Source organism: Solanum pennellii, chromosome 8, assembly GCF_001406875.1.
Source record: "Solanum pennellii chromosome 8, SPENNV200".
Lineage (NCBI taxonomy): Eukaryota > Viridiplantae > Streptophyta > Magnoliopsida > Solanales > Solanaceae > Solanum > Solanum pennellii.
In genome coordinates, this window is record NC_028644.1 from 14,069,201 (window position 1) to 14,085,807 (window position 16,607).

The window sequence follows — 16,607 nt, forward strand, 5'->3', positions numbered from 1 at the left end:
TATTGATTACATTGAGATTCTCACAAGTGATTATTGGTTGTTTTTGGTGATTAATCAAGCAAACTTTCGGATTTTACTCTTTCTCATTGAAGTAACTACATGAATTCTTATATAATATATTTGAATATTGTGATTATGACTATGGGTAACTAAAATCCATAACTAGGGTTGTGGGAACCGTAGGCAAATAATGAGATAAAACCTAACTAAAATAACAATACTAGAATAGTGTCTTGCATGTACTAATAATTCTTTCGTTTAGAAGTCTTTTTAACGGATGGCCAACGTTAGAACTCGCCTTAATGCTACTTGCCGGACCAAGGAGGTAGATAATAGGAAAAGAATTATCAACATAGATTTAGTGTATACTATCTAATAGGCTAGTATTGATTGGTACGAGGTAATAACTTAGTCAAATATCGAAGTCGATGCTTAATAAGAGGTAAAGATAAGGGTTAGGATAGCAACACACGTAGCCGGACCAAGGTACGGAGTGAGATTTTCTATATGCCGGATCAAGTATTTAGAAATACATAACTTATAACTTTGCATGCAAGATACTAGAAAAGAATTCTTATAGTTAGAATTATCAAATTATGAACCTGTGGGGAACACGTAAACCCTAGTTACTTTGATTAATTGATTAAAATGCAACATTCAAAGCTGTTAAGTGTCTCTTTCAATTTAGGTAGTTATTATCATTCATTTAGAAATAGAAACCCCCTTTTATTGTTTTTACTTTCCAAGGAAGTCATTGACTAAACAAAAGTAATAATAGATTGAAGTTAAGTCTAGACTATTTTCCTCGTGGGAACGATCCCAACCTCACTAGTTGGGTTATGTACTTGACATGACCGCTTTACTTCTTAATTATTTGAGAAGTAAGTTTGAGCGTATCAATGAACCCTAACTTTTTAATTCATCATTCACATTTAAGAGAGAGTGAAGAGTCGAGTTCAAGAAAGGTTTTGAGTTCAATTGTGCATGCTTTGACATCGACAATCGATTTGAACTAAGATCTTAGAAAGTAAGTTTAAGAACAAGAAGAGTTGTATTCACGACTTCCATATTATTATGTAGACCTTCGAGTTGAATCTTTATTCCCCTAACTTCCGCATGAACTCTATAAGTTGAGTACATTTGAGAGGAGTAGTATCCTTAAAGTCCTTCAGTTCTAAGTATTGAGTTCTATCTATGGTTATTGAAAACCTTGCATTGAGTCGTTCACATCCATATTCTTCATGAACTATATTTTATGATGACTTTTACCAATATTTTAAAACTTGTTTTAAGACTTAAGCTTTGAGTTGGGTAATTAGCATTAAGAGTAAAGTTTATTTTCTTTATAATGATAATGGGAACTAAGTATTCCCAAGAGTAAATGTTTTTACATTTAAGATGAGATTTCTAAAAGAGTTTTGAGAAGTTTGAGTAAGTTCTTTTTTAAAAGAAATACTTTTGTTAATTATCTCAAATCAAAGAAAAAGGTATGTTTTTAAATATATGAGCTAAGTATTTTGGGAGTAATATTGAGCACTGATATAGGGACGAGTTTGAGGTAAGATAACTCACGTCTCCATAAACCATGTATCCATCATGGGTAGAAAGGATCATTTTTTAGATTATACCTTTGTTCTTTTTATCATATACTAGTGGATCTACTTAGTTAAGGCATTCTATATGAAGGCAAAGTATAAGATAGGACTAGGAGCGTGGGCAAGACGATATATCATCACTTAGGCACATAGTGTTAGTTGTCGTCTAGAGAAACTCAAAGTTTCATTACATATTTATATAAACACACAGTATTATTGTATTTTTTTACATTGAGTTTCTATCTATAGTTTTACATCTGTCCAAAGATATTGTACCTTTTATTATTGCTTTATCCTTTAGTATCATGAGTTGAGTGTTTCGAGTTGGGTATCTTTAGTTGATTCGTGCTTCACTCTGTCTGGTACCCTATTGTAGAGTTTTATTGAGTTGAGTATCTTATCATTAATTACTTCTCAGTTGAGTAATTTTGAGTAGTTTGAGTATCCTTGAGTATTCCTTGAGTTCAGTTAGTATGAAAAGAGGTATGTATGTTTCCCTTCTAATAAGTTCTAGCTTATGTTTATATTTTATTATTCGTCTTACATGATCTTACATCCTATGTACTGATCCATTTGGTCTGTATATTTTCAAGATATAGACACTGATATTCAGGATTATCAATAGGAGGTTCGTTAATACATCTGGAGTTCGAGTTAACTATGGTGTGCCTCCTTAATTGAGAACGATTTTAGTTGGTTTTTTTCTAGGATGTCGTGGGTCTTATCTCAACATCTATCTTTATTAGTTAGCGGCGTCAATATATCTATAGTTGAGAAGTTTGTATTATTAATTTTATTTATGTTTTAAAGACTTAAGTTGCCTATTTTATGGCGAGTTGATTAATTTATTTTATTCAGATATTTCTATTTAATAAAAGCTATGTAAGTTTCATGAATTTTTATTAACTTTCAAGCTTTGTATGGCTTAGTTAGTCTTATGTTTCTTTTCAACCAGGATGAGAGTTCGATTGACGACCCGCAATGGTCTTCAAATTCCAACCACGTCAAAGGTATAAGCTCGGGTCGTGAAAAACTTGGTATCAGAGCACAGAGTTCAAGTTTCCTAATGTTTCTATGAAGCCGTGTCAGGTAAGATGTTTTATGGTTGTGAGGGCCCTACTTCTACAAATGAGGGACTACATACATTTAGGAAAAATTTCCTTTCTTTCACACTTTTAATTGTGTAATAGAGCTAAGACTTAGAGATCTATTCATACTTGTGCGTTTCCAAGATTCATTCATTCAACTACCAACCATAGTAGAGGTGGTTGATTAGAAAACTCAGGGCTTTATCGATGTGTTGTTTAGGAGAAATCGTAAGAAAGTCATGAGACTCAAGAGGGGCTTGAGAGAATCCCAAGAGTAAGTTGAGTGTTGAGTTTTAGAGAATTATACCCATATTGACGTGAATCGTGCTTTTGGGCTAAAAGCGAGTTCTACTATCTTCCCTAACCAGGTTTCAACTGAGATCCTTATGAGAAGGTACGTTTAGAGCATGTGTAAGAATTTTACCCGAAGAGATAGTATGGGTTATGATTCTATAAGTATTAGTATCAAAAAGTGTCTAGACTTAAAGGAAAGTATGTGCATGTTGAGTTACCTAATTAAGGAAGATTATATTTAGACAAACTATGTTGGTATAGTCATGTACCTAGTAAATTATGAATGTGGAGTTTTCCCATATGGGTAGAATAGGAAGTGATAAATTGTGAAAAGCTCATGATATTAGATAGAGTAAGAGTTGCAAGTCAAAATAAGTTAGAGTATACCTTAATTAGAAAGGGGTTATGATGATGTTTTGTTAGTAATGACCAGCAACAAGTGGTGAATAGAAGAGAGATTATTCATGAGGTTATAACTCTAAGCTAGGCTTATAATCTTTAAGAGAAAGCCCGTGATGCTCAAAGTATAACAAAATTAATTAGGCATTGATGTATAGTGAATGAATGAATAGTACTCAAGTTGAGTAAGGAAATGTGATAGTAAATTGTAAGTATGATCACTAAGAGGTAAAGATTGATTATTTGTCATGAACATTAGTGGGAGAAGTGATTATTGACTTTGCATCTAGTAGTTGTAAATTAGTATAGTAAGCGAGCTATCATATTGATATTAAGGTTTATTCATAAATATTAAGCTTGAATTTGAGTAAGTGTCATGATCAAAAGAAAGACAACATAAGGGTGATGTTGAAAGTCTTGAGAGTTCATCTAGAAGACATGACATAGAGTAGGCATAGAATTGAGGTGATTAGCTTCAATAGATATTAGTGGTACAATTGAGAGACCCTAACGTTAAGGCCATTAAAGTGTGGATAAGTCACAATAGTAACAATAACATTACGACGTGTGCTAAGATTGTATGTTACCAGATGAGGTTCCAATAAAGTAATAATTTTTTATGTTTTTCTAGATTCTATAATTGAGTTGTCAATGTGGAAATAGTTACATATCCTTCAAGTATCAGCTCTAGACCTAAGGGGGGAGATAATAAGATCAGAAATAACGTCAAGTGTTTAGAATTTCTTAAGGAGATGGTTAGTGGGAGTCCATGTAGTTGTTAGAGTATAAAGCTTGAATATGGTGTCGTTAATTATTTGGTGATTCTTATATGAGCCCAATGTTGTTGGAAAAAGTAATAATCTTTGGATGAAATTACCTATAGGGAAGTGTAGAACGTTACTTAATGATTTGGGTTAATATTGAATATAGTAAGAGAGGACCATTTGACTCAGACCTTAAGTTAGAGTAACCCCATTCTATACCCAGTCCAGTCGTCATTCGAGGACAAATGATCCCAAGGGGGAGATATTGTAACACATTAGAAAGTTTTAGGACATAGACTCAAACGCTTCTTCTAACGAGTGATATTTTGCAAGGAATTCAAAATTTCTTGAGTGTTAAGGTCACTATAGAGAGAACCTGAAGTTCCAAGAAGAACCAAAGATAAAATCATTCAAGTCATTTTTATGTTTTTCTTAAGTTTAAGTCAACTTCAAACAACCATAACTCATAGTACATGATGAGTTAGGTGAGCTACAAGATGGAGAATTAAATCCCTTCGATTCCTCTTTCCAACGCCACTGATTTTGCTAAATTCGAAGTTTGAGTAAAAATTTATGACTTCTTTATTAACGATGCACAAACCTTGTAGGAGCTCTGCTATTGCTCCACGGTACGGAGCCAATATAGATCTCACTGTTTAGTGAAAAATCACTCTTAATCCTAGATCATTTTATTTACTTTTAGTTTTATTTTCGTCCTAATAATAATTATGATGTCATCTAAATTTCCATAAACGTATAGAAAAGCAGATTCACAAAATCAAACCCTCTCACCCACTCCAGAAATTCTATGCTCAATAATTTCAAGAAACACTAAGGCTAGCGTTCTACTTCAATGACTTTCATTCAAGTTCTTCAAGAAGCTGTTATTTCATAAGCTTCCATGGTGTTGGGTTTGTTCACCAACACATCAATCATGTCAATTTCAGTGTTCAAATCGTTCTAGAAAGTTTAAAGTATGATGTTCTTGAATTATGTTCCTGAAATTTGTTTTTGTTCTTGAATTTCAATGACATTGTTGTGTTATTGATGAAATCATATTGATTTTAGAGTTTAATATGAGTATTTTATTGTGTTCTTGAGAAAAAATTCGACTTTAGGAAAATTTCGATTAGAAAATGAAGAAGGAAAAAGTCGAGCGAATATGGCACTTTGCTCAGCTCGCGAACCTGCCTTCCCCTTTCACATAAATTTTCTTCTCATCTTTGAGAGTTCACTGACCTCTTATCCTCAAAATTTAAATCATGATAAAGTATTAAAATGCATCTCCACGTCTCGGACTTGCTTTCAAACAATGAATTCTTGATCGATTCTCATATTTAACTATCTAAAACTACTCCTAAATATCAAAAGAAATTTCCTATCACAAATCGCAATTTTGAATACATAAATCAGATTTGACGTAGAGTTGAGAGTCATGTTTGAGAGTTCTTTCAAACCTGTTTGATAAAACCCCTTTGTGCCTTTTTTCTTGAGGAGTATTCTACAATTCCAATAACTTGTTTCAAGACTCAAGTATGTGAGAATGATAGTGAGGAGAATGTATGCATGAGATTAATATATCATTTCAAGATCCTTCCTATCATGAACTATAACTCTGAAATTAATATCACATTCAAGAGAGAGTTAAGAGTCGAGTTCAAGAAAGATTTTGAATTCAATTTTTAATCCTTTGAGATCAACTATTGATCTAAACTAAGTTATGAGAAAGTAAGTATTAGAATGAGAAAAGTTGTATTAACGAGTTCCTTATTTTTATATAGAACCTTGATTCGAGGCGTTCATGCACATAAGTTCCGCATGAACTCCATCAGTTGAGTACCTTTGAGGAGAGTAGTATCTTTGAATTTTTTGATTTCCAAGTATTGAGTTCTATGTATGGTTATTGAAAACCTTGCATTGAGTCATTCACGTCCATAATTCAGCATGAACCATATTTGAAGAAGTCTTTTACAAGTATTTTAAAACTGGTTTTAAGATTTAAACATTGAGTTGATTAAAGAGTAAGAGAAAAGTCCATTTTCTTTAAAATGATAAATGAGAACTATGTATTCTCAAGAGTAAATATTTTCACATTTAAGATTTGAGGATACTAATATTTCTAAAAGAGTTTTGAGTAGTTAGAGTACCATCTCTTTTAAGACAAATTTTTGAGTAATTATCTCAAATCAACTTAAAAGTTATTTTTTTAACATATGAGCTACGTATTCTGGGAGTAGTTTTGAGAACAGATGGACAGACGAGTTTGAGTTGAGATAACTCATGTCTCTTGAGAGCATGTAGATGGGGTAGGGTTTCTTGATGGATTTCATAGTGGAAACAACCTTAATTTGGCTATTTAGGATCATGGGTTTGGTTTACATTCATGGATTTGTTAGTACTTCATGTAATTAGTTATTATCTATTTATTCCTAGTTATTATCCGTTGTTTATAGATCACTAACAAGCAAAATAAATCTAGATAGAAGTATTATGTCGAGGTAGGTCATGGTTGTGATTCTATGATAACGTGATATATGCTTGTTTGTGGTTTATTATTATACGTGTACGTGTATGCATGTTGAAATGTTGATCACACTTATTGAAAATTAGATATAGGAATTACGAATACCCTTAAATCATGACTTATATGTATGATCTTGATGATGTACTTCTCATTTTGATTGTGGATCATATGCAACGTTCAAACAAGATAACTTCGATCAGATTGCCACGTTTTGGCACAAAAATTAAATTAAGTATCAATGTTTCGGCACAACCATTGGATCGGGATACCACATTCCAACTACATTCCAAAACGTAAACTTGTATCAGTTGCCAAGTTTCGGCACAACTACTGGATCGGGTTGTCACGTTCTGGAACAACTATGAAATGAAATTTCCACATTCCGACAAGCTAACTGTTTCTGTTTGGGTTCTATGAGAGGATCAATGATATGATGAAACATGTGAAATGTGTTATTGATTCTTTCTGATGATGATATTCAATATGCTAATATATCTGCATGTCATTACAATATATTTTAACTTTTTTATGTTGCACTAGTGGGATAACTGCTTGATCCTACCAGTACAATGTGGTTCTATACTAGTTGTGCACTTGCTCTTATATTTTTTTTGAGTACGTGATATCTTCAAGCGATTATAGCCAGACCTCGCTTAGGAGTATAGAGATTATCAAATCGACTTCAAGGGTGAGTCACAAATTCCGGGCTTCCATAGAGTTCTCTTTTGTCTAAGCATTCCATTTTCGGACATAAACATTTATTTTAGATAGATGATTAGTCTAGTAGTAAATCTCGTTTAGAGTTGAATCAATTGTTAGCTGTTTTGGTACATTGACTTTCTGATTCTAGGTTGTCTTCCGTATATTAGTTGTTATATATTTGTTTATTTATGGATAAACTTCGTACGTAGTCATTAACTTACTTCCGTAACTTAAGTTCCTTAGTTTAGATTATTACTTAGTTTTGATGGTAGTAGTGGTTCTGTCAGCGGTTGTGAGTGTGGATGGCAATCACGACGGTTTAGGTCATAAGAATATCGATTTATTTTTCATTACACCGAGTTTCTATCTACAATCTTACAACTTTCCAAATATACTGCATCTTTTACTATTGCTTTCTCCTTAAGTATCATGAGTTGATTTTCTCTAGTTGGGTATCTTTTGTTAATTAGTACTTCATTGTGTCTGGTACATTATTCTTGAGTTTTGCTGAGTTGAGTATCTTATCCTTGAGTACTTCTGAGTTGAGTAAGTTAGAGTAGTTTGAGTATCCTTGAGTATTCCTTGAGTTGAGTAAGTTTGAAAAGAGTTAAGTATGTTTCCCCTTTATCATGTTTAAGCCTATGTTTATGTTTTAGATGTCCCCTTACATGCTCTTACATCCACGTATTGAGTCATTTTACCTGCATCTTTTCTTAATGAAGACAATGTATTTAGGATCATCAATATGAACCTCATTGATACATCCGAAAGTTTGATTTAACTATAGTGAGCCTCCTTTTTTTTAGAGCATTTGAGATTCTCTTTAGTTTAGTAGGGACGTAGTGGATCTTGTCCCGATGTTTATCTTTTATAGTTAGAGGCTTCCTAGATAGTCAGTATAATAGAGAAGTTTGTATGATTTCTTTGTTTAAATGTTTTAAAGACTTAAGTTGCTTATTATATGGTGAGTTGAATAATTTATTTTATTCAGAGTTTGTTTTAGTTTAAGTTTAATTTGATGAATTATAGTCATTTTAAGCTTTTTATGTTTGAGTTAATCTTTCGCTTTTAGTAAGCCTGGATGAGGGTGTTTCTATGGACCAGCAATGGTCTTCCAGTGCAGGCCAAGTCCAGGGTGTAGACTCGAGTCGTGACTCTTTCACCTAAAGGTAAAGAAAATCCAAGGCGGAGATAGTCATTAGTGTGTATAATTTTATTTGACCGTGGTAAGTTTATTAAATTTGGTACGTATTCCATATGGTTAAAAATAATATATCATTATTAAATAACATGTGAAGATGTTCTGAATGTTTAAAAAGACACCTAAAATCTGTGGGTCTCCTATACCCCAATTACCCCATGGAACTATGTCAAATCATAAAAAATAAACACTTTTGACCATGAACTCTTATTTACGCTGGAAATTTTCTCTCTCTTCAGAGCTATCATCTTATCTTTTTATTTTGAATCATTTTTATTTATAAATTAAAATTATAAAGTTATAATCAAGAAAATCATATAAAATCACAATTAAAAAATGTTGGTGACCTAATTCATCATTGCTAATGGTACTTTTATGGTTCTTCTATTAGCAGGGCTACTATTAAGACTATAATAGGGTTGTCATTCCTTCAAGAGGATATATGAGAGCTTGTACTACAAGGGTAAATTTTTTCTTAGAAAATTATAATTAAACAAACAAATTAGACCGACGAAAGTACCATAAATGGGTTTGTTAATTGTATCAGACAACTAACATTTTATGTTAAGTAAATACATGACACCTGTAATAAAAGAATAATGTCAAGATTAACACATGTATTCTTTTTCCGGTAAGGAGTATACATATAAACCTAATTTAAGATTAATATTCTAAAAGTTAGTTTATGCAAGTAGTATTTTAAGCAAACACAATTATTATAATGTGAAAACGTTAACTTTTTGTAACTGTTCAAGGGTGGTAACATTATCGATATATTTTTGATCAATTGAATGCAAAGAGTAGCCATTGAAACAAATCTTCAATATCCAAATGTACCACCAAGTACCTCCACAACAAGAGATTCACGTTCAACGTACTTTTATAGTTTTCTAATTTCATTTTATATAATATTATTTACTTTTTAATTTGTGCCAAAATTATAGGAAGCGGATATACGGGTGCTTAGATGCTGTTTTTTATGTGCTGAAATGTAAAATTTGTTATGCACACTAATTCCGATCATTTTATATAATACAAAATATCTTGAATGATCAACTAATTAATCCTTTCTTACGCCTTTTGACGTCCAACTCAAATTTTCATAAGATACTTTTATTTTCGCGCGAATGAGCACGTGCACACACATGCTCACGTGCACGCACATGCTCCCACACAAAAACAAATTCTCAAAATGCACTCACACACATGCGCGTGCTTACACACAGTTTCTTCCTTAGATGCTATTTTTTATATTTAATTTCCGGTCAATCGTAGAAACAACAAGTGAGGAACATATTGAGCTAACTCAAAATTAGAAGATTCCTTGTGCAAAATAACCCGGTCAAAATAAATATTCTCAAAAATTGTTTTTTTGAAATAAGATCAAGCACAAAATAAAATAAGTGTTATCAAGAGACCAAATTAATTAATTTACAATTCTCATTTGGTTAAGACTTGTGGATATATTATTTCTTGTTTAAGAGTTTCTATCATGTTAAATTATTGTACATATTTATATTCATTGAATTATTTTATTAGATAAAAACATGGTTTAAAATTATTGATAAATCATGTTGAAAAGTATTGTATATATTATGATTAAAAATTGATAAATTGTAACTTTAATACTATATCCTGAACAATATGATCAAAAATATAATTATATATAGATAAAGTTGGAGAATATTTTTCTAAATATTTGTAATTCCACAAATACAGTAAGACCATAGCTTACAATATACGATCAAGATCCCCTCTCAAATAAATTTTACTTATCTAATAACATTAATAGAAATTGATGCCCAATATCTATCAGTTGATTTACGACGTGAACAGCTAAATCAAAAAATTAAATCTTTATTAAATAGTATATGATAGTTGATAAAACTTTTGTAAGAGAATTTAGGTCTTCCACTTAAGGCAACAATAGTCGAAGGTGGCGATAACAATGTGTGTGCATAATTTAATTTGATCATAGTAGGTTAATAAAATTTCATAGGTATACACATATGGTTGATACTAATATATCAATGATTTTAAGAGTAATAAAACACATAAATTTACATGTGAAGTTATCCTGAATTTACAAAAAGATATCTAAAGTTTGTGGGTTTCCAATTACCCCACGGAACTATTTCAAATAACAATAAATAAACACTTCTGACCCTGAACACTCATTTATGTTGGGCCAAAGTTTATCTTCTGTCACTCCCTGAGCCTACACCCTGGACCTGGCCAGCACTCGGAGACCGTTGCTGGGCGAAAGTGTGATCTTGGTCCGACTTACTTATTCAGTGAAAGACGTAAAGCATTAATGCAAGGATGAAGATGCTAACTAGCGCAACTGTCTGGAATTGAAATTAAAATGTTTTAAAAATAAACATTTAGTTTAGCCAAAATGGCAACTCAAATATGAACATTAGTCAATAACAACCTAATAACAAATGAACTAACATCTGACTAACTATCTATGAAGCCTCTAATAAATGAGATGGATGTTGGGAAAAATCTCACAACATCCTAATGAACTAAACTAGAAACCAATGAAAATGAATCCTCATGAAATCAATGAGGCTCACCAACTAACTCTGAAATGCTCACTGGATAAATAGTGCACTAGAATGCCAATCCTAGTTACATGCGTCTGCATCACAACACGATCTAGGCCCACAAACATCAGTACATTGAATGTAATAGTAAGCGAAGTTGGAGTGCTAAACAACAATGGCTTGAAGGATATTGTGAAATAAACACTTACCTTTGCTCTTCTAAACTCATGAATACTTAGCTAAACTCATTTCAATATTAAGCAATTTCAAAGAAAGTGTATAGTAAAGAAAAGTTGTTTAAAACATGATGTAAACTCTCTGTGTATACAAAGATATAAAATAGCTCTCAGATGTTTGTAAAATATAAAATATCCTAATATCAATTCATAAGCATAAGAAAAGACATATCATGGTTTAACTCAAAGTCTACCTGTGCAATGCATGAATGAAGTCCCATACCCCTATTCATACTAAGAAGATCCTCTTGGGTAACCATGCAACTACTGATCTGGGAGTTTCTCTAACCAAAAACAGACTCTGAAGAGCTACAATGATTAAAAAACAATTTACCTCGTGATTCCAATGATCATCCTATACCTTTGTCGGAAATATAGGAAACTTAAATGACTAACTAGATCCACCAGCTTAACTTATGTGATCATCTAAAAAGTATATGACCCTTTGATACCCATGACGGCTACATAGTTTACAGAGACTTGAGTTAATATGAACCCGCATCCCCATATCGGTGCTCAATACTACTCCCAAAAATATACTTAGCTAATATGTTTTAAAAATATCTTCTTCTTTGAGTTGAGATTGTGCTAAAAAACATAGCTTAAAATCTCTCTTGTAATTAATGTTTCCTTTTATAGATTAAATGTGAAAAGATTTGTAAACTCTTAGGGAATACTTAATTCCCTTTTAATTTTGATAAATGAACAAAAATCTTTACATTTAGCTTAACTTGAAACTGAACCTTAAAAATGAAATTAAAACGTTTGTTAAAGACTTATGAAAATTGAAATGAACTTCTTATAATTTATTTTCACTTTACTCAACTTTATCAATAAGTCTTAAAATAAAGTTAAAAGCATTATGAAAATTGAAATGAACTTCTTATAATTATATTTTCACTTTACTCAACTTTATCAATAAGTCTTAAAATAAAGTTAGAAGCATTTCTAAGGACTTCTTTAAAGAACTTGAAGAACTTTCTAGACTTGACCCTAAACTTTCCTTGAATTAGAAGCTATGGGCTCAAGGTTGTAATTCATGTTTGTAGATGATATATATGTGTTTAGAAGTCATTTAGAGTTAAAATCATTAGTAAGTGTTAAAACACTTTAGAAAATTTTAAACGGATGTAATATTGAAAACCGGGTGAAAAATGATGTTTGTTCCATAGTCCAAAATCTGCCGAAACTTTTTCTCTCATTTTCTGACCTTAAATTATTTTAATTCGATTTCTCCTTCTTAAATTCACTTTATATTCATGTACCAAGATCATATATATAAGGATGTACTCCAAAGAATTCAAGAAAAACACCTAGATCATATAAAAACTCCTAAATCTCAACTTATGTTAAAGGTTAAAAGCGATGAAAAGTGAAGAATTTCAAATTCTAAGGTTATTTGCCATTATAAACCATCCCGTTCGCGTCCATTCGGTGATGTTAGTCTATGTCGCCGAACCACTCGCAGACACGGTGATATTTCACTTACCCTGCTGAGTTTCACCTCTAATCTATGTAGAAGTCCAAAGGACGGAGAATAGCGGAATCACCAACCATTTCCACAATTCAACAACTAGGTCTTCACCTTGCAAACCTGAACTTTTCAACACTTCTCAAAAAAATTAACATATCATCATTCTAACATATTAAATAAAAGCTATAACACCTTGGGTTACCTCCAAAGAAGTGCCATATTTAATGTAGTGGCATGAATTTCCCTTTCAATCTTGAACGGTGGGGTTGAGATGACACATCGATATCACATGACCCATTTGTATCTCTTGTAGTTGTATTGATATAAAATGGGAAGTAGTTATGTCGTTTAGCCTTAAGACATTTTCTTTTATCTCATTCAAAACCTTGTCATCACTTTCAACTTTGGATAATGAGTGAGAGCATCTCTTCTATTATTCTTTGCAAGCTTATGATAGGAGGTATCACGATTATTGTCATTGCTCGGTTTTCCCAATTCCACGATTTTCCTAGTTATTAAATCCAGCTGGGTTAACAATTTTTCGAAATATGGTTCTTTTCAGTCACATCTTTGGGTATGGCTAGATTATCTAGGAGCTGGGTTGCTATCGCGTAGGGAAGTCGCGAAGGACCTCCTAGAAATATCTAGTCAACCATTCTTTTGGTTTTTTGGACAAAGACTTATATAGAAGTAGTCCATAGCACGTTTTTTGTAATTCCATTAGTTGGGTGCAGAAGAAAAGTTTCCATAATCTTACCTACAATTCATAGATGGACTCGTTCTCCAATTTTCTATGACTCAGGGTGTTATCCCTAAGACACATCATTGTCTAAAGAGAAAAGTCCATTTGACTACCGTTGCTACTAGACATACTCCACTGCCCTAGTAAAAAAATCAAAACAAAACTAAAAATTATGTGAGTTAAACTATGAATAAGAAACAATAATAAATTAAACTGAACTAAAAATCCTTAAATAACACGACTCTTCGGCAAAAAACACCATTTTAATTTGTGACACCATCAAAGATTCTTCATCCAATACTAAGTATCGACGAACGTCAATAAATATATAGCCCAAACAAGGGTTGGGATCTTTCCTACACGAAGTGGTTCTGAGAAGGTTTTAGCAAAGCAAAAACCAAGTTATGCCAGTCATAGCTACAAGAAATTATCGAATAACAACACAAAAAATTAAGGGGGTGACACAAAGGTCAATTAACAATGGTGGTTTTGTTATTGAAGTTAACAACTAAAGAAGTAAAAGCAATAAGAGAGGCAAATGGTACACAAGATTCTTAGGATGTGATAGTAATACATGATAGACTGGAATATGCTTTTGACAATAAATTTGTTCAACATTTGTACTAGGCTAGACTATACTAGGGCAATTCTCTCTCGAGAACTTACCCATAATTGAATGGGTTTCTCTCAAACACCATTTTCGTCATTAAGCACAGCCTCCCCTTTGCTATGTTTATCGCCGTCTTGCACTAGCTGTCATCATCTTCGTTCTTTGGATGAATGGGCTACTTATTTAATTATTTTTTGAGGGCTCAACTCACTGGAACAAACGACATGGATGAGAATTTTTTGCAGCACGCCTAACGGGTTCGGCAATCCTCAAATCTTCATTTCTTCAGTCTTTTAGCTGCTTTTGTTCCCTTTTGCTACATAGTGTCCAGGACTTGTATCTAATTTGAAAATACCTAAAACTCAAGGCTTTAATCAGTTTTAGAGACAAAATATGCATTTTAGGACACTAAACCTATCAAAATATTTCCCCAAATGAGCCAAATTGTGGACTTATGAATTTTAAACTCTATGTATTCAGAAATACAATGATAAAGCATTATGTTTGCAAAGATACAATATGAACTCCACTTGTATATAAAAATGAAAAAATTTCTGATGTATACAAATGTACAATATATTGTACTGGGAGTTTCTCTAACCGACAACCGTCACTTTAGAGCTATCGTGATGATATACCGTTTTGCCTTACGCTGCTAGGGCCGTCTTATACCGTTCCATGAGTATAAAACCTAAACTACTAAGTGTATCCACTAGTCTATTCTAAAAAGTACTCAAAAAATCATGTAAGAGTATGACTCTATGGTGGCTCATGGTTTATGGTGGGTAAGAGTTTTTTGAAGTCTCCCATACACTAGATCTCAATACTACTCCCAAACCATACTAGTTTTAAATGTGTAAAAACATAATTTCTTTTTATGGTTTATGATAATAGATTAAAACATATCTCAAATGCTATCTTGAAAATCGTAGTTTCCTCTCTTGGTGAATTATGAAAGCATTTACTCTGTACTGAAAAACTAGATCAAAGGCTCTTTACTAAAAAAAAACTAGTTCAAAGACTCTTTATTGAAAACTACCTCAAAGGCTCTTTGGAAATATCGGTTTCTGTTCTTATTTACATGTGAAAAATAATTTAAACTTCTTGCGAATACTTAGTTCCCATATACTTCTTTGAAGAACTGAACTTCAAGTCTGAACTCTTTGTTTTTCTTGAAACCTGAGTACTAAAAGAAATTACAATTTTTGTGACAGACTTTTGAAATACTTAAAGGCTTATCTTGACTTAACTCTTGAATTGTTTACTTGACTCTTAACTTTTTGCTTGACTCTTAAATTTCCTTGAATTGAGTTATGGATTCAAGGATTTTTGATTTGTGATAGGAATGATCTCAGATAGTTCAACATGAGAGAAGATAAAAAAATTGATATCTGGGGGTTGGTCTGTGATGCGGAGAATCATTTAAATTTTGGATCAAAATAACTTTTGAGGAAGAACGGTGAATGACCACTCCGCGATGCGAAAAGATTTTTTCCGTTTCTTGGATAAGCGGAGGCACTACAAAATTTCGACCGACAAAAAATCTTCTTAGTTTTCCAGCTCTAAAACCCCTAAGATCTATGGGTTCTTTTCCCCAAACATTTAGAATTGATTAAAGTTTCAAAGTATGTCAGATTCAACTCAAAATCAAACCTAAAATCAAAGATTCTGACAAACAATGCCTCGGCAAATGAAAGGAATCAAGAATTTAATAGGACTTCAAAAAACCAATCAAGAACTCATTTTGTAAGCTTTCAAGAACTTAGATTTGCAGAAGTAAATCATGGTTGGACCTAGAGTTAAACAACCAAATGCTATGTGATCTCACACACCTTTGTACGGATCACCTTGATGAAATCCACAAGCTAAACTAGTCGATCTTGACGAATCATGAACGTTCTTACTCTTTTTCCTCTTTTCTTCCTATTCTTTTCCATTCTCTAAAAACCCTAACTCTTTTCCCAAATGAGTAAATTGATTATGTTAAGTTTAAGCCCCTAATTAATTACCAAAAAAAAAAAATTAAAATAAAAGGGTAAGAAAAAGACCAAACTACCTTTGTATAATCTAGATTGATCTTTCATTACTCTAACATCTCAACTTTCAATGGGCATAACTCACTCATAAAAAATTGCAATTGCACAAACTCAGCGGGGTTTGAAAGATCATCCTGAGGTAGATATTATGTCTGTTTGATGTTGACCAAAAACTCACTTTTTCCAAACATAAGTTAATTTTGAGATTTTAATTCTATCAGAAAATGACTATTTTTACTTCTTAGCTTCTTCCTAGATATATCAAATTGCGAGATGTTACATCTTTAATCTCTTTCAACTATGATGGTGCAATTCTATATGTTAGAATAAATGTAGGAAAGTATCTGAACAAATATTTAGACTGAAGTCTATCTCTATCTCAATAGGGACTAT